At 41.7% G+C, this 26,872-nt stretch overlaps 2 long non-coding RNA genes and 1 other non-coding gene across 3 annotated transcripts in view; 1 reads left to right on the forward strand and 2 right to left on the reverse strand.

The window, feature by feature from the left end:
- Positions 1–26,872, forward strand: part of LOC142840225 (uncharacterized) — a 56,449-nt gene that overhangs the window by 23,438 nt on the left and 6,139 nt on the right. The gene's annotated exons all lie outside the window — the stretch shown is intronic.
- The window catches only part of LOC142840235 (uncharacterized), an 88,881-nt gene that overhangs the window by 1,718 nt on the left and 60,291 nt on the right, over positions 1–26,872 (reverse strand). Inside the window, exons 2-3 of the long non-coding RNA XR_012908928.1 lie at positions 13,281–13,318; positions 12,346–12,461 (exon numbers count right to left, since the gene is read on the reverse strand). This is a non-coding gene — a long non-coding RNA (uncharacterized LOC142840235). The remainder of the gene's footprint in view (positions 1–12,345; positions 12,462–13,280; positions 13,319–26,872) is intronic.
- Trnaa-cgc (transfer RNA alanine (anticodon CGC)) lies at positions 24,991–25,062 on the reverse strand. The gene has a single exon. It is a non-coding gene; the product is annotated as a tRNA-Ala (tRNA).

The raw sequence follows: 26,872 nt of genomic DNA on the forward strand, positions 1-26,872 counted from the left end.
GAAGTGGGCAGAGTTTTCCTAATTATTTCCTATTTCCTGACGCTATCTCCAGTGACAGGCATTTTAAATTACAGCTTCCACAGATTTATTTCACTGTGGTCAGCTGTCTGTGTTAAATGTAGACAGAGTTATTGATGAATCTTTTAGGTTAAAATAATTACATTCTCTTTGATGAAAGTGTCTTTGATGCTAACATATATTTGCCGTGTTTAAAATTCAGTACTTTGAAGTTGCAAGTGAATTAGAAAAGAAACAAATGTCCAACACCCAGTTTGGGGGAAAATTTCTAAGGCAGCCACAGGTCAAATGTTTGCCCAAATGGAATCTTTGGAATCATAGAGATAGTCCTTCACCTCCCAGCCAGCTCCATCAGGGAGGTGTTGAGATCATGGGTGTAGAGAAAGAAGAGGTACATGTGAAGAATTAGGTATGTATGTGTAACTCCAGAAAGGTTTGTATTATGAAGAATACTTAGGTAATTATTTTTAAAATATCTAACGTTATTTTTCCCAACACAAAAAGGACAAGGTTAGTACTCGTGTGTTTCCCCTCTTGTTTTCCCATCAGAAATGCAGATTTTAGCAGTGTTGCTGTGGACTGTGTACAGAGGGGGTGTTTTATGGATAGTTCTTGCCATATGGATTATTACCATGATGCCTGCTAAGGGTTGCTCTGATACCTACTTCCCTGTGCAGTTACTAGTATACAAGCATAGTAAACTTGAGTAAAGTTCACTTTTTTCTTTTGATTATTAATGTATTTACTCATGTGTTTGTGTCTACTCAGAAACACCCATTTTTTAAAGGAGTACTCCTTTGTGATCATTATATATTTTGATGGTTAAATTATCCCATAACATGCCCGTGGGAGGACACACACACATTGAAGTAGACCTGCTCTTCATGTGTTATCTGTCTAGAATTCCGGATTATCTGACCACCCCCAGAAGACAGTAATCACCAAATGCTACTTGTCAATGACACTTTGTCTCCTCTTTCTGTCAATGTCAGGTCTCTTCTACGATAAGAACAACAGGAAGGCAGAGAGAACACGCAGAAGGTAGACAAGAAGCTGACATGAGCCCCTGTTTTCAGTATGTGAGAGTCATAAGTGCCACTGGTATGTGTGTGTGTGTGTGTGTGTGTGTGTGTGTGTGTGTGTGTGATGTGTACATGGGTGCGTATAGGAAGGGTCTGTGAGATGAACAAAGAAGAGGAAGATGTCACTGCACATCTTTGACTTGACTAGATACAGACAGGCTACTCCATCCCTATATTCAGTACAGTAGAGTGCATGAGCATTCTCATCTGCCTTCCTCCCCTCTCCATGAGCTTTCTCTTCCCTTACTCTGCCTTCTAGTAGAACAGGGGAGAAAACTGTGAACTCTCCATGCAGAATCAGCTCCTGGAGAAGAACCAAGTGTGGTGTTGTCTTGCCAGCCTGTTACCTAGCAAGAGTGACAAGATCATGTGGGACTCACCAGGTGAGTCATTTCCTTTTCTCTTCCCATCCGTGTGACCTGCAGCGGATCTGTGATGCCTTGTAAGAACACATCCTGTTGAGCAGGTAGTAGCAAAGAGCAGCACACTGTGGAACAATGGCAGTCATAGACTCCCCAGATGACTGAACCCTGCATGGGTCCCTTTAAATAACCAGAACTGAAATGGAAGCCATCCCTATAAGACCATTTCCCGAATGGGCCATGCATTACTGCATCACAAATGCAGGGACTGCTTATTAAAATGGTAGATATCTGGGTCCACAACAGACACTGATTCCAACCCTAGGAAGTAGGTGTGGCATAACCACTTCTTTCTGATGGCTGTCCATGTTAAAACGTATTGCTAGTGGGTTTGATATTCTGTCTTCCAGGATATGGAGTCACAGACTGCTTAAGTCCATACCATGTTCTCTTGTTACTGCCTTAAATACCAGTCTGTTACATGGCATGTCAAGTAGACAAATCAATTCCTTCAGATATGTAATGTTTATCCAGGTATTCACATACTGGCCTCTTTTGTGAACACCTTGTTCCTGCACTGTGAAGACTAGCACGGGTCCTTGTATATCGTGTTAGATAGGTAAACTGTCAGTAAGCAGAAGAAATCAGTAATCAGAGCAATTCAATGTATTATTGGCACTTTAAAGATCATAAAGGGGACAGGAAATAGTTGTGATGGGGATTGTCGTACGTGATGTTACCCCTAAAGGTTTCAGAAGTTAGCACGTGATCTGAGTCCTGAATGACAAAAAGAAGAAAATCCGTGCACAAACCAAGTTGTGGGCGTGCTTGCTTCCATGGAGAACAGTAGATCTAAGAGCAGAGAACAAGGCCAGTTGCCAGAACCTTGAAGACAGCGTGGACACTGCTTGGGGATAGGACAGAAAGGAAAATGTTTGTCATTCTCACCTCTGTATGACATTTGGATTATATGATGATTGTGGAAGGTGAGTTATGGAATTGTCATGATTTAATTCCCTTTGGTAGAAGGTGACTTGGCACTGCACAGAGAAAGGCCTGAGGAGGGCGAGATGAGGTAGTGTGTGGAGACAGTGGAGATGTTTCAGAAGACAGGGGAGGGATGGAAGTGGATTGAAAGAGGGATGAAGCTATGCTGCAGTGATCAGCAGGAGAGCTGCCCTGTGCAGCCTTGTCTGGGAGAGGGCAGATAGCACCTGTATGCGCTGTGCATTTTCCTTGTGGAGACGTTGCTCTAACATCTCTGGATTTGTCTGACCACGTGGAGACACAGTGCTTCCATTTACTGACATCAGTTATTCCACATGTATTGACACAGGATAGTTTGAATACCCAAACTATTTATTGTAAAACTTATCAATTTGATAACGTGTCAGCTGATGAATAATTTTCAGATGTAAACTTTTCTAAGTACAACTAACTGTAGCATAATTTCCAAAAGAATAAGAATCTAACATTTGTCTCATAAAAAGTGAACCCAAAATTCAATGTAGTTTAGAAAATGGCTGTTCTACAGCATGCACTGCTCTTGGCAGATTTACAGATGAAGGAAGTGAGTAGGTTTTAGGCAGAGTTGAAGTGAAATCAGTCTCTAAATTCTGCAGCAACTGCTTGTCCCTATTTCTCCAGAAGACTGCCTTTCGAAATGCGTATTTTTGACAGCTGGGCATGGAGCAAACATTCACAAGACAGAGGCAGTTGGATGTCTGAGTTCAAGGCCAGCCTGTAATTCCAATCGCATATATCAACATTAGTCTGTCACATATGCAGGAACTTGTGACTGGTATTTAAAGCAGGTATTATCACTAAAGACCCCCAAATTAGCACATGAGCAGTGTGATGCTCTCAATTCACAGTGTGGGAAGCACAGCTCAGAGCATAGGGTCTCACTCTGTTTTCTCCTCACAGAAATTCCCAGTCTGTGTTTGTAAAATGGGTCCAGGACATCCTGGCTCAGGGAACCAAAGTTGCTGGGGCTAGGAAGGTCCCACATCTCTCTGACCCTAGAAAAGTGGTTCTCAACCTGTGCCTTGACCCCTTCAGCAAACGTCTATCCCCCAAACTATTTCCATTGTGATTCTTACCTGTAAGAACTTTACAGCGATGATGAAGCAACAGAAATAATTTTCTGGCTGGGATCACCACACATGAGGGACTGTATTAAGAGTCACGTCACAGCATTAGGAAGGCTGAGAACCACTGCTGTACAGATATCCAAACACAGAATCCGAGTTCTCAGATATGTCTGGGATCCCTTCATCATTGTCCCCATACTCCTAGGGAGGCAAAGCCCCACATCAGGACACACACACTCACATCTCTGTGCAAGGGGAACCCTGTTCTTCTTTCCCTGTCATTTCTATTTCCACACACTATGCTATATTTCCAAATTAGTTTTTTTTATATCTTTATCACTCATCTTAAGGATGTGTCTGATCCGCTGACCAACCTTTTTCCTGTTTTGTGATTCTTCTGCAGGGTCTGGGTCATTGTTCTGCACACACAACCACAGACAGTACAACAGCAGCCTCCAGTCCCTTGTTGCTGGGCATCTAAGGTAAGTTTGCTGGCACGAGACTTGCTCTCAGGAACATGATGTCCTTGCCAGAGTCTGGACTCGAGATTGCTCCAGCAGTTAGATCTGCCCAGTATCTGACGGCCCTGTTCGAAGCTCTTCACAAATGTGGTGGGAGCACATTTGGGGATTTTTATTAGTGGTCACTAGACACTAGTATGGCTCCCCTGGCTGTGCAGGACATTCCCAGCTATATTCTTGATTTCTCTGGTAGCTATTCAATGAGAATGCTACACCATGAAATGAAGCCATTGGTGAATTTAAAAAGCCACAGTATAGGGACTGGCGACATAGCTCTCGTGGCAGAATGATTATCCAGAAAGTAAATTGCTCTGTGTTCTTTGACTCTCTGGGCATGTTCACCCTCATCTGTAATACCAGCACTCAAGGCGTAGAGGGAGGAGGAAAGAGACGTGAGAGTCATTACTGTTTATGAGAGTATGGCTCCCAGCCCCCATGGCAGATAGCTCACAACTGCCTTTAACTCCAGCCCCATCAGGAGTCAATGGCTCTGCCAATCATGTGCATACCACAGACAGACAGACAGACATAATTAAAAGTATAACTAAAATCTAAACAAGAAAAAAAAGAAGCATCAGCTCCAGGACATTGACCAAGGGGAAAACACAGTGGAATTTAAAATATGAACATTACAATGGCTAACGGACTCTAAAAGTCTACAGTCTGGCAGGGGAGATGGCTCAGTGGTTCAGAGTGCATTCTATTCTGGCTGAGGATTAAAGGTAGTTTCCAGCATCCATTTCCAACATCCTTGAAGGACCATACCTCAGCTCCAGGAAGGTATGACCTCTCCTGACCTTTGTAGGCACCGGAATTCATGTGTACATACACATAGGAATATACAAAACGTAATTATTATTAAGTTATGTACATTTTAAAATTATGTACAAATTAAAATAATTGTTGTGAAACATTGAAGAAAAATGATCAAATGCCAGGCAGTAAATGAGAACAGCTTTCATCAGCGTTATGTGGCAAATGTGTGCACTTCCAGCTATTTGAACACTGGGGTTACACAATCATTAGTGCTAAAAAGTTTCAGAACAGCCTGAATAGCATAGAGAGGCCCTAACTAAAAATGAAAACCAAACAAAAACCCGAAATATCTCGGAAATGCTAAATTTCTTAAAATAGCAATCTTAGAGTCCATAGTTTTTCAAGAGATGTAGATTTTTATAAAATAATTTTTTGCAAGGAATTCAATGATAAAATTACTTATTTCTTGGGAATGCAACAGTATACATGTAGAAATGGAATGAAAATGTTACTGGGCCGAGAAGAAAACAGTAGCATTAAGAATGTGTTTACATTAAAATGAATACTTGAGCTTGGGCAGTGTGCTAAGCTTGGAAGACCAGCAGGAGTTAAACTACAGCAGGAAAAGTAACAGGTGTGTCGGGCGATGCTTGTGTATGAAGGTCGAGGCAAACCCATCCCTGCAGTGTGATGACCAGCCAACCCAGCCTGCCTTGCTTGTTCCAGGCCAGTGAGAAACCTTGTCTAAAAAAAATTCAGGGGGATGACACCTGAGGTACAACACCGGAGGCTGCCTTCTGTCCCCTGACCACATGCATGTATGCATACAATTACAGAGACACACACAGACACACACATATGCACACGGGCACACAACCACACACTGGATAAAGGATGTTTATACCTTCTGTACTTTAGAAGTAGTCATTGTGTTCCGTTTCTAGGCAATGAAGTAGAAGGATAAATGGAATCTACTCTCATGCTCTGTGCATGCCTATGTGCATGTGTGTGTGTGTGTTTGTGTGTGTGTGTGTGTGTGCATGTGTGTGTATTTGCACACAGAGCTCCACCATCTCTATCTAATGAGGCTGCTTTATGTTAGCCTTAGACTGGGATTGGTCTCCAATCTCAGGTTTACATTTGATATACCTAAGATGTCAAGTTTTATGTGCCAGGAAATTATACTGAAGTGAAAAAACACTGCTTTATCTCCAGAGGTAAGGTCCTTTCAAGTCCAGGTCATACCCAATGTTCACTCCCACCCAAACAGACTCCACTGGGCCCAAGACTCTCACTGATGTAGTTCCCACTATGGCCAGGAGGTGGCAATCAAACTACATGCCTACATTTATTTTCTTTAAAGGGCTGATGTTTTATGGAACAGCAATGCGTTTTCAGTGTGTTTGGAAAGCTGGCACACATATAGAGCAGTTCCATTTATGGACTGCAGCAACTGTAGTGCTCCACAACTCACTTCATCCTCCCTGAGTGTAAAGTGGGCAGTGCACACGGGATACAGACTGGTGCTCTCTAGAGAATATGAATGTGGTGGTCACCTTGAATCCCCTGACACTGGGATGGATGGATTTCCTAGACTTTCCCTCTCCTCTCCAGGAGGCTGTGGTACAGCCCCCAGATCGCTCCCTGCCAGGCAAGTTGTATCCTGGTCAGTCACTGCCATTGTATTGTACCATGCCTGCTGGGGACTTCCAAGAGCAACCTGGTGTTTGTGGTGTGGTTGCCAAGTACGCTTCCATGGTGTTTGTGGTATGGTTGTCATGTACTTTTCTATGAATATGCTCTGCATTTGGTTTAGATGTAATATGTATTCACCCTTACGATTTAGACCAAGCTTGGGGTCCCTTCTCTGTTGCAGGAAGATCTCCAAAGTATTTCCTTTACCTCACACTCATTTTGGAGCCACTAACTTGATATTGAAAGAGAAATTATTCCCTGAGCCCTACAAGAAGAGAGAACACAGAAGAAAAGAGGCATGAACCCCAAGTCCCTTGACAGCCACAGGACATTGTCTTAGCTACTGTTCTATTGCTGGGAAGAGGCTCTGTGCTGAGGGTATTTACAGAACAAAGCATTAAATGGGGAGCTTGCTATCAGTGTCAGAGGGTTAGTCCAGTACCATCACTGTGGGCAGCATGGCATCAGGCAGCCTGGCAGGGCACTGAAGCAGAAACTGAGAGTTTACATCCAGATCACAGGAGGGGGCAGAGGGCATTTGAGACATCAGAACTCACACCCAGTGACAAACCTCGTCCAATAGGGCCACACATCCTAATCTTCCCTAAACCATCCACCATTGGGATTGAAACATTAACCATAGGAGCTTATGGGGACCATCCTCATTCAAACTACCACCGTCCTATAAGCGATTTCCTCTGCCCCATCAAGCTGCAGAGGGAGATTTGGGGCTGGTTGAATACTCATAAGTGCATTGACTAGAATCTGTTCCAAGATGTCAGTCATTAATACAAGAGACTACTGTGTGACATTTGGGGAGAGCAGGAGGCCATTCAAGTTACTTGTCTGAAATAATGTGCTCTTCAGAAGACAGTAGTCCCCTTTTGGCCCTCTTCATGGATACTGAAACTGTATACTGAGACTGTAAAGGCCTTGAGCACACGGGAATTATACAAGATTGAGTGAAGGTACACACACATTCAAGCACAAACACACACACACACACACACACACACACACACTTCCTTCAGCCATGTCATCAATTTATTTCTGTGAATTAGTAGTTTATTGTGTGCCAGGCATTATCAATCTAACCCCACATCTACCTGTCTCACACAATTCCTTCTTCCCTCTTTTGATCTGCTCAAGTGGATTACCGTGGAAACAATACAAAGAGACTGCTTTAAATTGTCTGGTCCACAAAGAAAAACAAATGTTGCCTGGGAAACCAAGGATAATTTGGCCCATACTTCCTATAGTGCTCGCTATCAGGCCCCACCCTGCTCCTGGCTATATCTCCCTTACAGAGGGGAGGGAGGATAAACCTCGTGTGGTGTCTGTCTTGGAAGTTATCCTGGTTGAGGAGAAGATTTTTTTCTGATTCTGCTTTCCATGTGATAGTGCAGTTAACATGTCTCCATACTTAACCAAGTATGGATGATCTATAAGAAAGCAGTTTGTTTAAGGGGGACATTGAGGTGACACCAAACACGTGACTTCCCCTTCCCACACTGTGGGACTACAGTCAGAGCTACAGGACACAGAGAGAAAGAGGAACCACATCTTCAAAGACAAAGACAGGCAGAGGGTCCAGTCTGAGCATGTAACTCTCCTGATTTCAGGAAATGCTCACCGCAGGTTTCTCATATAGGACTCACCTCCTCTCAGCTCTCCCCGTGGGTAGTCTGAGAGCAAAGAGACACTCTTCTCCATTGCTGGAGAGAATGCAACTGTTCTCCAAGCCTATGGAGGGATCTGATGCTAGTAAAAACCATAAGCGTACATTCTGGGGACCAGGGATCTTTCTTCTAAGGATCCATCCCAAAGAACACAGAAGGGGACACAAAGACTCAGAGCAACAATGTAGAACTCCAAGAGCAGAACTATGAAAATCATCTGTGGGAAGGAGAGAGTGACCGCATGATCTCAGGTGTATCTACCACTGCTTTCCTCTGCTTATTGACAGTTTACCCATATAACACGATACTCCAGGACCCCTGTTTATCTTCTCAGTACAAACATGGTGCCCACAAAAGAGGCCAGTATGTGAATACCTGGATAAACATTACATATCTGAAGGAATTGATTTGCCTATTTAATATGCCGCATAAGACACTGATATTTAAGGCGGTAACAAGAGGACATGGTATGGAATTAAACAGTCTGTGACTCCATATCCTGGAAGACAGAATATCAAACCCACTAGCAATATATTTTAACATGGACAGCCATCAGAAAGAAGTGGCTATGCCACACCCCACTTCCCATCATTTTATTCAGTGTCTGCTGTGGACCCAGATATCTACCACTTTAATAAGCACTCCCTCCAAATGTGATGCAGTAATGCATGGCCCATTCGAGAAATGGTCTTAAGGAATGGCTTCCATTTCAGTCCTGATCATTTAGAGGGACCCATGCAGGGTTCAGTCATCTGGGGAGTCTATGACTGCCGTTGTTCCACATTGTACTGCTCTTGCTGCTACCTGCTCAACAGGATGTGTTCCTACAAGGCATCACTGATCAGCTGCTGGTCACATGGATGGGAAGAAAAAGGAAATAACTCACCTGGTGAGTCCCACATGATCTTGTCACTCTTGCTAGGTAACAGGCTGACCAGACCACACCACACTTGGTTCTTCTCCAGGAGCTGGTTCTGCATGGAGAGTTCACAGTTTTCTCCCCTGTTCTGCTAGAAGGCAGAGTAAGGGGAGAGAAAGCTCATGGAGAGGGGAGGAAGGCAGATGAGAACGCTCATGCACTCTACTGTACTGAATATAGGGATGGAGTAGTCTGTCTGCATCCAGTCAAGTCAAAGATGTGCAGTGACATCTTCCTCTTCTTTGTTCATCTCAACGAACCCTTCACACATACACACATGTACACATCACACACACACACACACACACACACACACACACACACACACAAACCATTGGCTCTTACGACTCTCACATACTGAAAACAAGGGCTCATGTATGCTTCTTGTCAACATTCTGTGTGTTTTCTCTGCCTTCCTGTTGTTCTTATCGTAGAAGAGACCTGACATTGACAGAAAGAAGAGACAAAGTGTCACTGATAACTAGCATTTGGTGATTACTATCTTCTGGGGGTGGTCAGATAATCCAGAATTCTAGGCAGATAAATGAAGAGCAGGTCCACTTGAATGTGTGTCCTCGTATGGGCATGTTATGGGATAATTTAAGCATCACAGTGTATAATGATGACAAAGGAGTACTCCTTTAAAAATGGGTGTTTCTGAGTGGACACAAACGCATGAGTAAATACATTAATAAACAAGAGAAAAAAGGGAAACATTACTCAAGACGAGCAATGCTTGTATACTAGTAACTGCACAGGGAAGTAGGTATCAGAGCAACCCTTAGCAGGTGTCATGGTAATAATCCATATGGCAAGAACTTTCCATAAAACACCAACTCTGTACACAGTCCACAGCAACACTGCTAAAATCTGCATTTCTGAAGGGAAAACAAGAGGGGAAACACACGAGTACTAACCTTGTCCTTTTTGTGTTGGGAAAAATAACGTTAGATATTTTAAAAATAATTACCTAAGTATTCTTCATAATACAAACCTTTCTGGAGTTACACATACATACCTAATTCTTCACATGTACCTCTTCTTTCTCTACACCCATGATCTCAACACCTCCCTGATGGAGCTGGCTGGGAGGTGAAGGACTATCTCTATGATTCCAAAGAATCCATTTGGGCAAACATTTGACCTGTGGCTGCCTTAGAAAAATTCCCCCAAACTGGGTGTTGGACATTTGTTTCTTTTATCATAATGCACTTGTAACTTCAAAATAATGAAATTGAAACAAAAGCAAATATATGTTACCAAAGACATTTTCATCATAGAGAAAGAAATCTGACATTCCAACCTAAAAGAGAGCTTCTGTTAAAATCAACCCACAGACAGTTGACCACAGTGAAATGTGTAAGCTGTAATTTAAAATGCCTGTCACTGGAGATAGCATTAGGAAATATGAAATAATTAGGAAATGTTTGCCCGCTTCTCTGTAGTGCCTAGACACTGAATGGGACAAATCATTGCTGAGAGTAAAGACGTATAGATTCGTTGACTGTGGAGATATTTTGTTTCTTCCATGACAATAAAGCTTGCCAGAGGATCAGTGTGTGCAGATAGTCACTAGTTAGCCATAGAGTATAGGCAGTGTTGGCACTCACCTTTCCCAACACTTAAGAAACAGAACTCTGAGTTCAAGGCCATGCTGGGCTACATTACATTGATCCAGTCTAAAAGAGAAACAGAGTCAGGCAGTGGAGACTCACATCTTTCATCAGTGCTTTGGTGTCACACACCTTTAATCCCAGCACGAGGGAGATGGAGAATGAAAAGGAAAGTGGCTGGGAAAAGAGAGGAATATAAGGTGGGAGGAGATAGGAGATCCAGGCATTCAGTCTGAGGTCTTGTAGAGACAGGATTCTCCATTGGTCTGAGGATTTTCTCGAGGAAAGAACTAGTGTCTGGCTGCTCTGCTGTTCTGATCTTATAGCTCCAACCACTTAATATCTGACTCCAGATATTATTACTAAGACCAATTAGAATTCACTCTGCAATCATCTTCATGCAATGGAAGATACAGGTGTCTGTTCTCCTCATACAGTCCTATAGATCCAGTGCAATACCAACAGAACTCTAACAGACTTTTCATAAACTAATGGGCTTATCCTGAAACTCACAGTGAATATGAAAAACCCCAGCTTGAAAACAACCTTGAAAAGGAACAATGTTGGAGGATGAACACCTGACTTCCAAACTCCTTATAAACCTAGAGAAATGAAGACAGCGTGCCTGATTGGAAATGACAATAAGAGAGAAAAGAATATGAAGGGGACAGAAGAGTCACACACGTGTGAGGGGACACCTTTAGCAAAGACACAAAGACACTTCAGTGAAGCAGGCATATGCTCTTCACGGAGGTTTTCTGGGACTCCCTGTAGTGATAGGGAGGAGCAGACCAGTACCTTGACCAGCAGCATGAGGATCACCCTGTCCTTTGACGACCTTGACCCTGGAAAAACCGGATTTAGGCTGCAGAAAAGAATTTCAGAAAAAGCCAGGATGAAGCAAAGGTTGTGAGCTTATTAATCCTTTGGACAGAAGCTCGCATAGAATAAGGATGGCTCATGCATGACGGCCTGAGTGAGGACTAGAGAGAGCCATGAGATTAGGTGTCAGTACAAAGGGTGTGTGAGGAGGGCAGGAGAGTGAGAAATGTGAAGATTTTTATGGCTCTCAAAGTTACATTGTTTAAAATTACATGTAAGAATACTTTGATTCTTTAAATGGGTTCTGTTTTCCCATTAGGAAAAATACACAATACGTTATTAAAAAGTCAAAAATAAAAAATAATTTTTTGAAATGTTCTTATCGCTTTTAAAATTTCTTTTAGTAAATTAAATTGTAAGGTTAAAATGTGATTTTACAAGTATTCTTGTCCTAAGGAAGCACAATTAATTAATTTATTTTTATTTGTTTACTGTTTTTCCACAGGGAAGTCTGTGCACCACATGAGTGAGTACCTACTCTCACAGAGGGCACCAGAGTTTGAGATGTCACGATATCTGCGTAGCACTAACACCGACCAGGGAGATCTGGGATAGCTGATGTAACATACTCACTTCACAGTGCCTTGATCCCTCCACCCAACTGAGATGACAAGGCATTTAGGCACATGGGATCACATTTAACCTCAAAGAGCTGCTAATGAACAGAAGATGAGGTACTGTTATCATATTGAATGGTTAAGGATGGGGATAGGGAACTAACTCACCCTTAATGTCCCAATGTCCAGTTCACACTTCCTGTCTGGTGGACATCACAGCACACTGGGTTCTTCCCCATGAACTCCTGCTTCTGGGTTGCAGAGATTAAACCCTTTGCCTTACACTAGAAGATAACATAAGGGAAAAGAAAACTCATGAAATAGAGGAAACCAGGATGAGAAAGCACATAAATCCCAGGGGATGGAATGATGGTGCCTTGTCTGTGCAGACGACATCAATGGAAGGTATACAATGATGTTTTTCCTTCCCCCACATCATCTCACCACCCTGGGCATATACAGTGATAACTGTGACTGCAGACACATACTGGGAATGTGAGCTTGTGCATTTCCCATTCCCGTGGCAAGAACTCCCCCTCTCTGTGTGCACTCAGGCCCCTACTTTCATGCCACAGCCTACCATGGGCAGCACAAAGGAGGCAAGGGAAATCCGCCAACCACATAAATACACAGGATTTGTTTTCTCTCAATTCAGGTCCTGAAAATTATTCTTTGAGGTGGGCCTCATTACTTCCTTTCCACACAGGGGCTCAGATAGTACAATGCTTAGACCCAAGACATTCTCCAGAGGCACCAGATGAACATTGATGCCATCTTAAAAGGATTCCTCTGGCCAATATTGGGACAAATGGAGCATGGAAATAGAGAAGGGCAATAGAGAGGAAAACAGTTTGGGAAAATGGGTGTTGAGCCATACTGATATAAGTCAGCACATGAGTAAAGAACTATGGAGATATGTAAGCAGTATACTACACACCAGGTCATCATTGAAGAGGACCAGGAGAATTATAACACATAACCTATCACAGCAGTGAGTGATTAACTAACTTTCACAATATATATATCCAGGGACATATCTGCACAAGCATGAGCATATACACAACACACACTAACAATTATCAATGTAAACACACAGCTCTCACCTCGAAGGAAGAAGAGAGTTCATTCTGGAGTCAAATATCTGTGAGTAAACATGAGTGATACAGGTTTATGTTAGTACAAATTGCATGTTACAATGTGGAAACAGTTTCATGAAGTTTTTATAATAACAGAATGAAGAAACTATAGACTCTATTTAAGTACATTGGTGATAATATTAAGTAGACTATTATGGTAAAGCAGAGAAACCTCAGCTACAGGCACTAGCTACTATGTGATGACACACAGTCCTTTGACTGGTAGAAACTTAAAGCTTTGTTAAGGAGACAGATTCTGATAATTTAAATTTGAGGTCCAACGTCATCTGTTACTGACAAGGTGTTAGGTAAGTCCAACACAGGGGGCCCAATGAGTGGCTACCCATGGGCTCAAGAGAACACGAAGGAAATTGTAATTAGGCCCTGGGACTGCGACTTCCACCATCTCCATATCACTGCAGGTCTAAGAGTCAATCAACCAGTCTTTGCACACCAGCCTCTGCCAAGGAATTCCTGTACACACACACACACACACACACACACACACACACACACACACCTCTCATTCTCACTCTCCTAGCTCCCTGATGTTTACTGAGAGCTCAAGGGGTACAACGACGTTACAACAGATTCCTCTCTGACCACACATGGGATGGTGAGAGCTACTAACATATGTGGTTTGAATAAGATTCCTGTGACGATGGTCATGGACTTCTCTCTTGCACATTTCTCTCATTTATTTCAGACTGTCAATAATAACCTGTAAGAGCCGATAAGAAAATTGAGACAAACTGCATTACACATCAAATAACGTTTTCTTCATGGTTTCAACAAAAAATATCCTTAGTAAGTTTCATTGACACTTGGTTCCTGAAGGTTTACAGAAGATTTAATAATTTGATCACAAAAAAATTCGTAGGAATTGTGTTTTAAAAATAATAGCAGTTGCCGGGCAGTGGTGGCGCACGCCTTTAATCCCAGCACTTGGAAGGCAGAGGCAGGCGGATTGCTGTGAGTTCAAGACCAGCCTGGTCTACAAGAGCTAGTTCCAGGACAGGCTCCAAAACCACAGAGAAACCCTGTCTCGAAAAACCAAAAAAAAAAAAAAAATTGCAGTTATAGTTGAATCGAAAAGTGGAAATACTTGAGAATGATCCTGACACATACATCCATAGTGCTGATAGGCTGAGAGATTTCCAAACATTGCTGAATTGGAGACAACCTTTCTTAATGAAAGACAACTATGTTCACGGCTCATACAAATCATTATTAGTAAGATGTCTGTTGATTCAAAACTGAGCTACAGTTTCAATGCAGTAATAATAAAATAGCACTTATTCTTTTTAAAAATTGAGTTGACAACTCTAAACATTGTAGATTAAATACATGGCTTGTGTAAAAGCAGACAAATGTTAGAGAACAGCATTGCCTGATAGGAGACCTCTGTGTGAACCTACAGTAATTGGACCAGCATGCTATTGAATCAAAGTTGGCAAGAAAAATCTAAAACCAACAGTCCACGCTCACATCCACACATTTACAGACCACTGCCTATATCGAGTCAACATTTTTCCTGTACCTGATGCTGACATCAAGCTTGTGTGTAGTGTGTGCTGAGAAGAACTGACCATACTCCTGCTGCAGCCTCCCAGGCACTGGGATTACTGGCATATATACCATGACTGGATAATTGGAGAACTGATGTTTCACAAATAAACAAGGCAATTTGATGCATAAAGATGGCCTTTCAGGAAGCAATGCTGAGGCAAGTGTATGTCCAAACCCACAAATATAAACTAAGACCTACGTCATATCATAAGTGTAGACCATTCAAAATAGATTACAGATGTTAAAACATAAAAATCAGCCAATAAATGCCAAACAGAACACAAGAAGAAAATCCCTGTCACTGGGTGCCAGGCAAAGATTTCGCAGACAAGACACCGAATAAAACCGTAATTGAAGAACTAGAGAAGGTGGGATCTTACAATTTAAAATCTCCTGCTCTTCCAAGACATGGATGAGAATTGAGATGATAAGTCTGAGGCTAGGAGAAAAGTTAGAAATACATATATCTGATAAAGCATTTCTATGAATTCTACACAAAACCTCAAATGTCAGTCAGAAAGTAGTCATTGAGACCCGTTAAAGATTTCAGGTGTACTTTTCAAGGGGGCATTGATAGGATCGCCCCCTGTATAGAGATTCATTACAGACATTAAGGCCATAGGCAGCGTCGCAGGGATTCTGAGGAGAGATCGGGGCCACCTGGCAGGGCAGGCCCACGGAAATGGAAATTAAAATGCCAGACTGGTGCCAAGCACAAAGTGTCCCACACCTGCAACCCCTCCACGAGGCAGCCAAGGCAGGAGAATCACTGAGAGTTCTGAGCCAGGGTAGGACACAGTGAAATGCTGTCTCAAATCCAAACAAAACCGCAGATTACTCAAAAGAAAATCCTTAAGCAAGTGCGTATTTTAGCACTCATCTGAGACATGTAGGGTAGTTATGGACTAGTATTTAGGCGTTCCCTCTTAAATCTCACCGGTCCTATGGACGAGCAATCTCATGGCCTTTTCACAGAGAGGGACTGGGCTGGAGAAGAAGGGGGCAGTGGAGAGGAAGGTGCTGGCTGGTCATCCAGTGGTAAATAAGGCTGGGAATATATAGCTGAATATTAACTCATTCGAATAATATTAAAACTGTTCAAATAGAAAACAATTGCTTTCTTTTGTGTTTGCCCAGAGATCTGACTGACTGCAACTTGGAAAGAAGACAGCCCTGCTATCTCCCTTCCCTCTTAAATCTCACCGATCCGAAGGGCGAACAATCTCATGCACAGAGTAGGAAGTCGGGATCACAGAGTGCTCATTTGGCCTCATCTCCCTCCTCCTCACTCTCCCACAACTCCCCTCCTGGACAATGGCTCCAGCACAGCCCGGTACAGAACAGCACAGGAGGAGGCAGAATGGTCCCAAGTCTCTCTCCTTCCGGAGATACACAGGCTGCAAACCCCGAGATAGGAGTGGTCCTACTTGGGTCTGGAACCCCTGCATCTGCCTCCCAACTTTCAGGAAGAATCTGGTGCTTACCTCCGGGAATCCATAAGCTCAACTCAGTCCAAACACCAGGAACTGAATGTTCCTTTCCAGGACATCTCTGGTCTCCATTTGAAAATGGTCGCCATAATGACCCCGGTTTCTATGACAACCACAATGCTGCCTCCCCCATAGTAACCAGGAATGGCTCCGCCCAGCCCTCCCTTTCTTTTTCTCAGAGCAAGCACTCTTCACCCTTGTTTTCACCCAAGAAAGCATACCCATTATCTGAGAAACTGTCCCCCTACGAAAGCAGAGCTTTCCTTTTTTGTTCGATCTGTGAACAAAACATCCCTGGAAGCATGCCCACGTTCTACTCACCAGACCATGGCGGTGTCTATGGAAATGTCGTCACAGTGACAAACGAACAATTTCATCCAATAATTAGCTATGCATATATGACCTCATCACGGGACTTTAAAGTCTGGGACACCTTGTACAGAAACATCCTAAAAAGAACAGTCAAAGTTTAAAAGTATTGTTTTGGAGATGCCGGGGCTCGAACCCGGAGCCTTATATATGCGAAACTTGTACTCTACCTCTGAGCTACATCCCCACACCTGGTAACAACTTCATCAAGCCCAAGTGAATGCAGAGACACCTAGCCAACATTCAGAGACTGCAAGGGTCTGCATCCGTTCCTTTAAGCATATTGGGTTTCAGGTTTAGTGTTTTGATAGGATTCTTGGGACTTTTCTTGCATGGGAAAACAATCTATTTTTAATCAAAGGAAAAATAATAACAATAAAAATAATAACAACAACAATAATAACAACAAACCTTATGCTCTTTGAAGCAAGATAAGCTAACAATGAATGATACTTTGAATGACTCAGTCCCATCAATTTTTCTTCAACTTTACTTTGCAGGTGGTTCAACATGCCACTATCATGCGGAATTAATAATTATATGTCGCTGATATGCAGTCATATCTGAGAGTATGAGTAGTTCCTTAATCCTTCTCTAGCATACCTTCTTTCTCTTTTAAAACACTCCTTAGTTTCCGGGCTTGAAAGGCAGTTTTTATAATCTTGGTCAGGCTGCTCATTTTGTTTCTTAACTTTGACAATACTGTCCAACACTCCATTTATGGCGATAACTAAATTCTGCGGTAGCTATTGGTTCATAAACCCTAAGGTGCTGTCACTTTCTGCATGTTTATGTATCTCACCACACACTTTGTAAGTTTCAAAAATGAGAGGGTTTCTGAAATATGTCCTCCTTTTCACACATCATCTAGTATATGTCTCAATATACAAAATCATTAAATAAATATTGTATGTATGTTCAGATAGTGAGAAAAGTGAGTATTTTTTACAAGAAAACCATCTATTTTTTCATTTACATACCAATCCAAGTTTCTATTCCCTCTCCTCTGCCCATTCCCTCCACTTACCCCCACCCCACCTTCATACTCCTCAGAGAGGGTAAGGCACATTGCCCAGAGGAAGGAGCAAGGCCCTCCCCACTATATCCAGGCTTAGCAAAGTATCCAACCAAAGAGAATGGTTTCCAAAAAGTCAGCACCAGCAGCAGGGATAAATCCTGGTGTCACTGCCAGTGGCCCTGTAGTCTGCCCCAGCCATAAACTGTCACCCACATTCAGAGGGTCCAGCTTGGTCCCATGCTGGTTCCTTCCCTGTCTGGCCAGAGTTGGTGAGCTCACATCAGCTCAAGTAAGCTGTTTCAGTGGGTGTCCCCATCATGGTCTTGACCTCTTTGTTCATATTCTCACTCCTCTCACTCTTCAACTGGAAAAATTAATAAATAGTACCTGAGAAGATGCCAGACTATAGAAGACTGAGTCCACACTTAAGACATTGCTTAACCTCAGCAATTATTGGAATACTACAAAGAATGATATTAAAACAGGACTTTAATATATAACTTCTAGATAAAGACAAGGAGTAATAGCAAACAGGTGAGCTAGTGCGGTAGACTGAGAGCTTCCTAAATTAAATGAAGACAAAAGCAAAAAGAGAGGGATGGAGGGATGGAAACAAAAGGTAAATGAGGGCAACAGAAGAAGCAATAACATCTCAGTGCTGATTGTGGTCTAGGTTTGAGATGTTGGTGGATAAGTGCTGATAAACAAATGACCTAGAAGTAACAAAATATGAGTCAGTGTATCTCTGTGAGCCATGACCCTTTTGTGTTATCTTTTTTTCTGGGAATCTTTCTTCCATTTTTATTGATAATAGATTTTCCCCATAATCTATCCAGATTAGAATTTCCCTTCAGTCTACTCCTCCCAGTTCTGCTCCACCTTCCCTTCTATCAGAATCCATTCTGTTTCTATCTCTCCGTAGATAATAATAGGCTTTTAAGAGATAACAGCAAAGCACAACAAAATAAATTAGAATAAGACTTTAAATCACAATTATCAAATAGAAATTGGATGAGCCAAATGAACAGGAGTAAAAGTGCCCACAAGAAGACCCAAGAAACAGAGACCCACTTGTTCAAACACTCAACAGCCCCACAAAAATACAAATAAAAGTTCTCATAAATACTGAAAGAGATAATATACACATTGAAGACCTGGTGCAGATCCATGCCTGCCTCATGCTCGCTGCTTTGGTCTCTTTGAGTTTCTGTGAGTCGATTTAGATGGAACTGTACTCCAGATGGTAATCAATCTACCTCAAATTTGAAATAAAGCCCTTTCGTTATGTACTCCAAGGACACTTTATCCTACCACAAGGACACTTCTATGTGATAGTTGTATTTTATCTTATTCTAATTAATTTTGTTATTTTTTATCTCTTAGGAGCCCATTGTTTTCTGATAAGAATCAGAAAGGAGGTGGATCTGGATGTCATGGGAGGAGGGGAGAAACTGGGAGGTTAAAGGAAGAGGAAACTCTAATCAGAATATATTTAAAGAAAAATGTGTCTTTTAAACACAGGGCGAAAATAAGAAAAGTATCAGGATAACTATCGTGACGCCATGCTTCTAACACAACCTTGCTGTACAACTGTCCCTGCACACAGGAAAGGGCTCCCTTCTCACCTCGCTTTCACTCAAAGCAAAAGTCCTTCCTTAGAAGGCTACCAACTGAGAAGCAGAACTAAGATGACCTAGGTGGGGACTCAGACAATTGGCAGAACTCACTTTTGGATATAAACTATCTCCTCTCAGGAATTTTTGTATTATAGCAGTGAGGTTAGGATCTACCATGAAGACATAGCTAGGGATATACAGTAGGACTGTGGAATATAAGGTAACTCTTTTCAGAGGAATGTCTAAGATGGGCCATCCACCTATGGCAGAAAACTGCAAGATTTTTCTCCAAACATTGACTAAGCAGTCAAGCAACATTAGAAAACAGAACAACAACAAAAACAAACAAAAAATGCCCAAAGTGGTATATTTGGGTCTGGAGGTAGACTGATTCCCAATCTTCTGAGAAACCACCATACTGATTTCCAAAGTGGCTGTACACGTTTCCACTCCCACCAGCAGTGGGGGAGTGTTCTCCTAACTCCACATCCTTTTCAACATATGTTGTCCTCATAATTTTTATCTTAGTCATTCTGACATGTGTAAGATGGTATCTTAGAGTCATTTTAATTTATGTTTCCTTGTTGATTAAGGATGTTCAGCAATGCCTTAAATGTCATTTGTCAATTTGAGATTGTCCTGTTGAGAATTATGTGTTTAGCTCTATACCCCATTTTTAAATTGGATTATTTGGTATTTTGAGCCTCGTTTCTTCAGTTCTTTATATATTTTGGGGTTCAGTCCTCTGTCATATGTGGGATTGGTGAAGATCTTTTCCTCCATTCTGTAGGATGTCATTGAGTCTTATTGAGTGTGTCCTTTGCCTTACAGGAGCTTTTCAGTTTCAGGAGGTCTCATTTATTGTTGTTCTCAGTGTCTGTGCTACTCCTGTTATATTTATGAAGCGGTCTCCTGTGCCAATGTGTTCAAGGATACTTCCCAACTTCTCCTCTATCAGGTTCAGAGCAACTGGATTTATGTTGAGGTCATTAATCCATTGGGACTTGAGTTTTGTGTATGACTGAAGATTTAGATCTATTTGTAACCTTTTACTTGTTGACAACAGTTATCCAGCACCATTTGTTAAAGATACTTCCATTTTCCATTGTATATTTTGACTTCCTTGTCAAAAATCAGGTGTTCACTGGTGTGTGAATTAATGCCAGGGTCTTTATTTGATTCCATTGGTCCATGTGTCTGATTTTATGCCAATACCAAATTGTTTTTTATTACTATAGCTCTATGTTGAAGTTTTAAGTCAGGGATGGTGATGCCTCTGGAAGTTCTTTTATTGTACAAGAATGTATTAACTATTCTGAGGGTTTATTTTGTTTTTTTATATGAAGTTGAATATTGTTCTATAAGTCTGTGAGGAATTGTGTTTGGATTTTGATGGGCATTTCTTTGAATCTCTAGATGTTTTTGGTAAGATTGCCATTCATATTATGTTGGTCCTACCTATCCAAGAGCATCTATGAGCTTGAGAGATCTTTCCATTTTCTGATATCTTCTTCAGTTTCTTTCTTTAGAGACTTAAAGTTCTTGTCATACAGGTGCTTCAGTTGTTTAGTTATAGTTACCCCAAGAGAATTTATATTTTTGGCTTTTGCAAAATTGATAATTCTCTGATTCTTTCTCGACCCGTTTATCACTTGTATATAGGACGGCTACTGATTGTTTTGAGTTGATCTTGTATCCTGCCACATTACTGAAGGTGTTTATCAGCTGTAGGAGTTCTCTGGTAGAGTTTTTGTGATCACTTATATGTACTATCATATCATCTGCAAATAATGAAAGTTTGACTTTTCTTCCTTTCCAATTTGTATCCCTTAATCTCTTTGTTGTCTTATTGCTCTAGCTAGGTCAACAAATACTATATTGAAAAGATATGGAGAGAGTGGACATCCTTGTCTTCTTTCTAATTTTAGTGGAATCACTTTGATCTTCTCTCCATGTAATTTGATGCTGGCTGTTGGCTTGCTGTAAATTGTTTTTATTGTGTTTAGATAGGTTCCTTGTATCAAGATCTCTTCAATATTTGTACTCCAGATGGGACTCAAACTACCTCATATTCCACATATAGTACTTGGGGCATGTACCCCAAGCACACTTCAACCTACCAGAAGGACACTAGCTATTTCATCTTCATTGCCGCTCTATTCCCAATAGCCCCAAATTAGAAACAACCTAGATGTCTCACAATAGAATAAGGGATAAAGACAATGCTGTACACTTACATAAAAGAGTATTTTTCTTATTTTAGAAAAAAGACATCATGAAAATTACAGGTTAATGGATGGAACTAGAAAAAAAATTTAGGGTGAGGTAACCCAGACACAGAGAGACAAACACGGTATGTACTCACTTCTAAGTGGATATTATATGTAAAGCAAAGGGTAACCAGGCTGCAATCCAGAGCTCCAGAGAAGCTAGGTAACAAGGAAGACCCAAGGAGGGATGCATGGATCGCCCTGGGAAGGGGAATTAGATGAGATCACCTGGGTAAACTGGGGGTGAGGAGGTGGTGAAGGAGAGGCAATGGGGAAGGAGAACATGAGGGAACTGGATGGTCATAGAAAATGGAGTGGGAAAGCAATGAAAGAGGGAACTTGATAGAGACAGTCACTATGGTTTTAGGGAGAAACCTGGTGCTAGGGAAATTCCCAAGAATCCACAAGGATGATCCCAGCTAAGATTCCTAGCAGTAGTGGAGAGGGTTCCTGAACAGGCCTGTGACACCCGATTTTGTGTTACACCCTCGGTACAGTTTGCGTGCCACTGTACCATCTGCGAGTCAGGCAAAGGACTGGAGATTGAAAGAACACACAAAGAAACCAGGGTCATTAGGAAGAGGATCAGCCGAATGACAGTTTATACAGATTTGGGGGAGTCCTTATCTACCTAACTGCTGCACAAGGATCTCTGCCAGGGGGGTGGGAAATTACCATATTAACAATGGAGACAAAGACCTGCAGCTAATCACCAGGTGGGGCAGGGAGAGCACAGAAACAAACAGGATGCTTTGTCAGCTGACCAGAAACTGTCCTCCAGATGCACCCCAAGGAACAAGGGCAGACCAGGGCCATACACTGGCCTTCCCCTATTACCGGATTGGTGACTACCCCAACTATCATTAAAGAGGCTTCTCCAGTAATTGGTGGACTCAGATGGGCCTTCTGTAGGTGGAGAGATAGTTGTGTAGTTTGGACTATCTGAGGGGAACCCCAGCAGTGGGATCAGGATCTGTCCTTGGTGCTCAGCCTTTTTTGTTGGTGCCCATTCTCTGTGTTGAGATGTGATGCTATCTTTAATGCAGGAAGGAGGGACTTGGTCCTGCCCCAAATTAATGTGCCCTTACCCCTTGGGAGGAATAGAGAATGTGTGGGCTGGGGTGGAGAGGCAAGGGGAGTGTGAGCAGAGGTGGGAGGGAGAACTGTGGATGGAATGTCAAATGAAATTTTAAAAAACAAATTGAACAATTTAAAAAACAATGAAACCCACCCCCCAAATCCTCTTAGCCAAGACTGGTGGTTCATGCCTACAATCTCAGCATTTAGCACATGGAGAAAATAGAATGCAAAATAAAATAATAAACATTACTCATTATATATGATAAATGAAATACAAATGTACAAGAATATTTTTTACATAAATATGATAATAATTCACCATTGTAGCAACACTCTCTTTTTATTGTATTTATTGAGCTATGCATTTTCTTTGCTCCTGTCTCTGCCTCCTCTCTCCTCTTCTACCCTCTCCCATGACCCCCACACTCCCATTTTATTCAGGAGATCTTGTCTCTTTCATCTTCCTTTGTAGATTCATGTATATTTCTTTTAGGGTCCTTTGATTTATGTCTAAAAGCCACTTATAATGGAATACATATTATATTTTTCTCTCTGAGTCTGGGTGACCTCAATATGGTTTTTCATATCCATCCATTTTCCTACAAAATTCAAGATGTCATTATTGTGTGCCACATTTTCTTTATCCATTCTTCAATTGAGGTGCATATAGGTTGTTTCCACGTTCTGTCTATGTCAAATAATGCTTCTATGAACATAGTTGAGCACATGTCCTTGAGGAATGATTGAGCATCCTTTGGGTATATTCCCCAAAGTGATATTGCTGGGTACTGTGGTAAGTTGTTTCCTAATTTTCTGAGAAATCGCCATATGGATTTCCAAAGCAGCTATACTGGTTCGCATCCCTCCAGCAATGGAGGAGTGTTCATTTTACCCCACATCCTCTCCAGCATAAGTTGTCATCAGTGTTTTTGATCTTGGCCATTCTTACAGGTGTAAGATGTAATCTCAGAGTTGTTTTGATTTGCATTTCTCTGATGACTAAAGATGTTGAACATTTCCTTAAATGTCTTTCAGTCATTTTAGGATCATCTGTTGACAGTTCTCTGTTTAGGTCTGTACCCCATTTTTAGTGGATTATTTGTTCTTTTGATGACCAATTTCTTGAGTTCTTTGTATATTTTGGATATCAGCCCTCTGTCTGATGAAATATCAGAAGTATCAACCACATAATTGTTGGGAGGAGTGAGCTGCTTAACCACCGAAATTATCACTCAGAAACTGTATTATTTAAATCACTGCTTGGCCCATTAGCTCTAGCTTCTTATTGGCTAACTCTGACATCTTAATTTAACCAATCTTCATTAATCTGTGCATTATCACGAGGTCATGGCCTACCAGCAAAGTTTCAGAAAGGGTAATTCATTGGTCCATGTGTCTGATTTTATGCCAACACCAAATTACAACAAAGGGAGATCTGACTGACTGCAACTTGGAAAGAAGACAGCCCTGCTATCTGCCTTCCCTCTTAAATCTCACTGATCCTATGGGCTAGCAATCTCATGCACAAGTAGGAAGTCGGGATCACAGAGTGCTCATTTGGTCTCATCTCCCTCCTGCTCACTCTCCCACAACTCCCCTCCTGGACAATGGCTCCAGCACAGCCTGGTACACAACAGCACAGGAGGAGGCAGAATGATCCCAAGTCTCTCTCCTTCTGGAAATACACAGGCTGCAAGCCCCAGGGTAGGAGTGGTCCTACTTGGGTCTGGAATCCCTGCATCTGCCTCCCAACTTCAGGAAGAATCTGGTGCTCACCTCCGGGAATCCATAAGCTCAACTCAGTCCAAACACCAGGAACTGAATGCTCCTTTCCAGGACTACTCTGGTCTCCATTTGAAACCTGTCGCCATAATGACCCCGGTTTCTATGACAACCACAATGCTGCCTCCCCCATAGTAACCAGGAATGGCTCCGCCCAGCCCTCCCTTTCTTTTTCTCAGAGCAAGCACTCTTCACCCTTGTTTTCACCCAAGAAAGCATACCCATTATCTGAGAAACTGTCCCACTACGAAAGCAAGCTTTCCTTTTTTGTTCGATCTGTGAACAAAACATCCCTGGAAGCATGCCCACGTTCTACTCAACAGACCATGGCGGTGTCTATGGAAATGTCGTCACAGTGACAAATGAGCAATTTCATCCAATAATTAGCTATGCATATATGACCTCATCACGGGACTTTAAAGTCTGGGACACCTTGCACAGAAACACCCTGAAAAATAAAATCAAAGGCCAAATATAATATTTTGGGGATGCCGGGGCTCGAACCCGGGGCCTCATATATGCGAAACATGTGCTCTACCTCTGAGCTACATCCCCACACCTGCTAACAGCTTCATCAAAGCCCATGTGAATTCAGAGACACCGAGCCAACATTCAGAGTCTCTGCAAGTGTCTGCATCAGGTCCTTTGAGCATATTGGATTCCAGCTTGAGTTTACTGCTTTCATAGGATTCTTGGGACATTTCTTGCATGAGAAAACAATCTATTTTCAATCAAAGCAAAAATAATAACAATAAAAATAATAACAACAACAAACCTTATGCTCTTTGAAGCAACGTAAGCTAACAATGAATGATACTTTGAATTACTCAGTTCCATCAATTTTACTTCAACTTTACTTTGCAGTTGGTTCAACATGCCAGTATCATGGGGAATTAATAATTATATGTTGCTGATATGCGGTCATATCTGAGAGTATGAGTAGCTTCCGAAAACCCTCTCTAGCATACCTCCTTTCTCTTTTAAAACACTCCTTAGTTTCCGGGCTTGAAAGGCAGTTTTTATAATCTTGGTCAGGCTGGTCATTTTGTTTCTTAACGTTGCCAATACTGTCCATCACTCTATTTTGGCAATAACTAAATGTGCGGTGGCTACTGAAATATGTCCTCCTTTTCACACATCATCTAGTATATGTCTCAATATACAAAATCATTAAAGAAATACTGTATGTATGTTCAGATGAGTGAACTGTTGCCTGTTGCTGAGGTTGTTTTCAATTTCAGTGTCTTGTATATAAAGCTGTTGTGAACTGAAATAAATCTTTAAAAGAAAATATGTCCTCTTTCTCCAGGTTATATATTTGGGTTGTGATGGCCAGATGACAATTAACATATGAAGAAACAGAAAATGATTTTTCCAAGTCTCTGTCCTGTTTTCCATGGCCACCAGCAGTGGGTATGGGAGAGTCATCCTCCACAAACTTGCCAGGTCTTCATATGACAAGTCTTTATTTCTGAGTATTTTATGGGGGTGTCGAGAGTCCCCTCAGAGTCACCTGTCTCTCTTCCCTAAGTGTTAAGGATGTTGATGCTGTATGTTTCTCTTAGTGGAGCATCTACTCACCCTTCTGGACAACTTTTATTTCCTGAATTGTCTATTTTCTTAGTGTCTCCTTTAGAAGCTTTCTGTATTCTGGATACAAGAAGACCGTCATCTGATATACAATTTCCCACATTCATTTTCCCAGGTAATAAAAATATGTTTCTATCATATATTTGGAAGAATAGACATTTTCTCACTTTATGGAATTCTTAACAATCCAGTTCTTCATTTAATGAAAGGGGGTTTGCTGTATTTAAGAAGTTTGTTTGTAATTCATGAACCTGAACTTTCAATTGTATTTTGCTACAAGATTCATGTTTAAGTTGTATTATGGATTTCTTTTAGGTTTATTTTTCTTATTTACTGAGGGTCTGCCTGTATGTCTGTGTGTGCTGTATGCACGTTTGAGTGCAGATACCCACTGAGACAGAAGAGACTGTCAGTTCCCCTGGATCTGGAATTACAGGCATCTGTCACCCATCATATGGGTGCTGGAAACTGAAGTCAGGTCCTCCGCAATAGCAAAAGGCACTCTTAACTTCTGTGATATGTCTCTAGTCCTGCGTAGATCATTTGTTCATTCTCGATTGACTTTTGTATCCTGCGATGTACGTTTGTCTATATTTATATTTGTGCATGGGGAGGTCTGTTTGTCCCAAAATAAGACAGAAAGACAGGGCATTGAAGGGGATATGAGAGGGAATACACAGCCCCTCACCCTGTGATCATTTTTACATTTTTCTGACATTCAGGAAACCTCAACCCAACTGATAGAGCCAAAATGACCTGCAGATATGATGCAACT

The sequence above is a fragment of the Microtus pennsylvanicus genome, chromosome X (genome assembly GCF_037038515.1).
Source record: "Microtus pennsylvanicus isolate mMicPen1 chromosome X, mMicPen1.hap1, whole genome shotgun sequence".
Lineage (NCBI taxonomy): Eukaryota > Metazoa > Chordata > Mammalia > Rodentia > Cricetidae > Microtus > Microtus pennsylvanicus.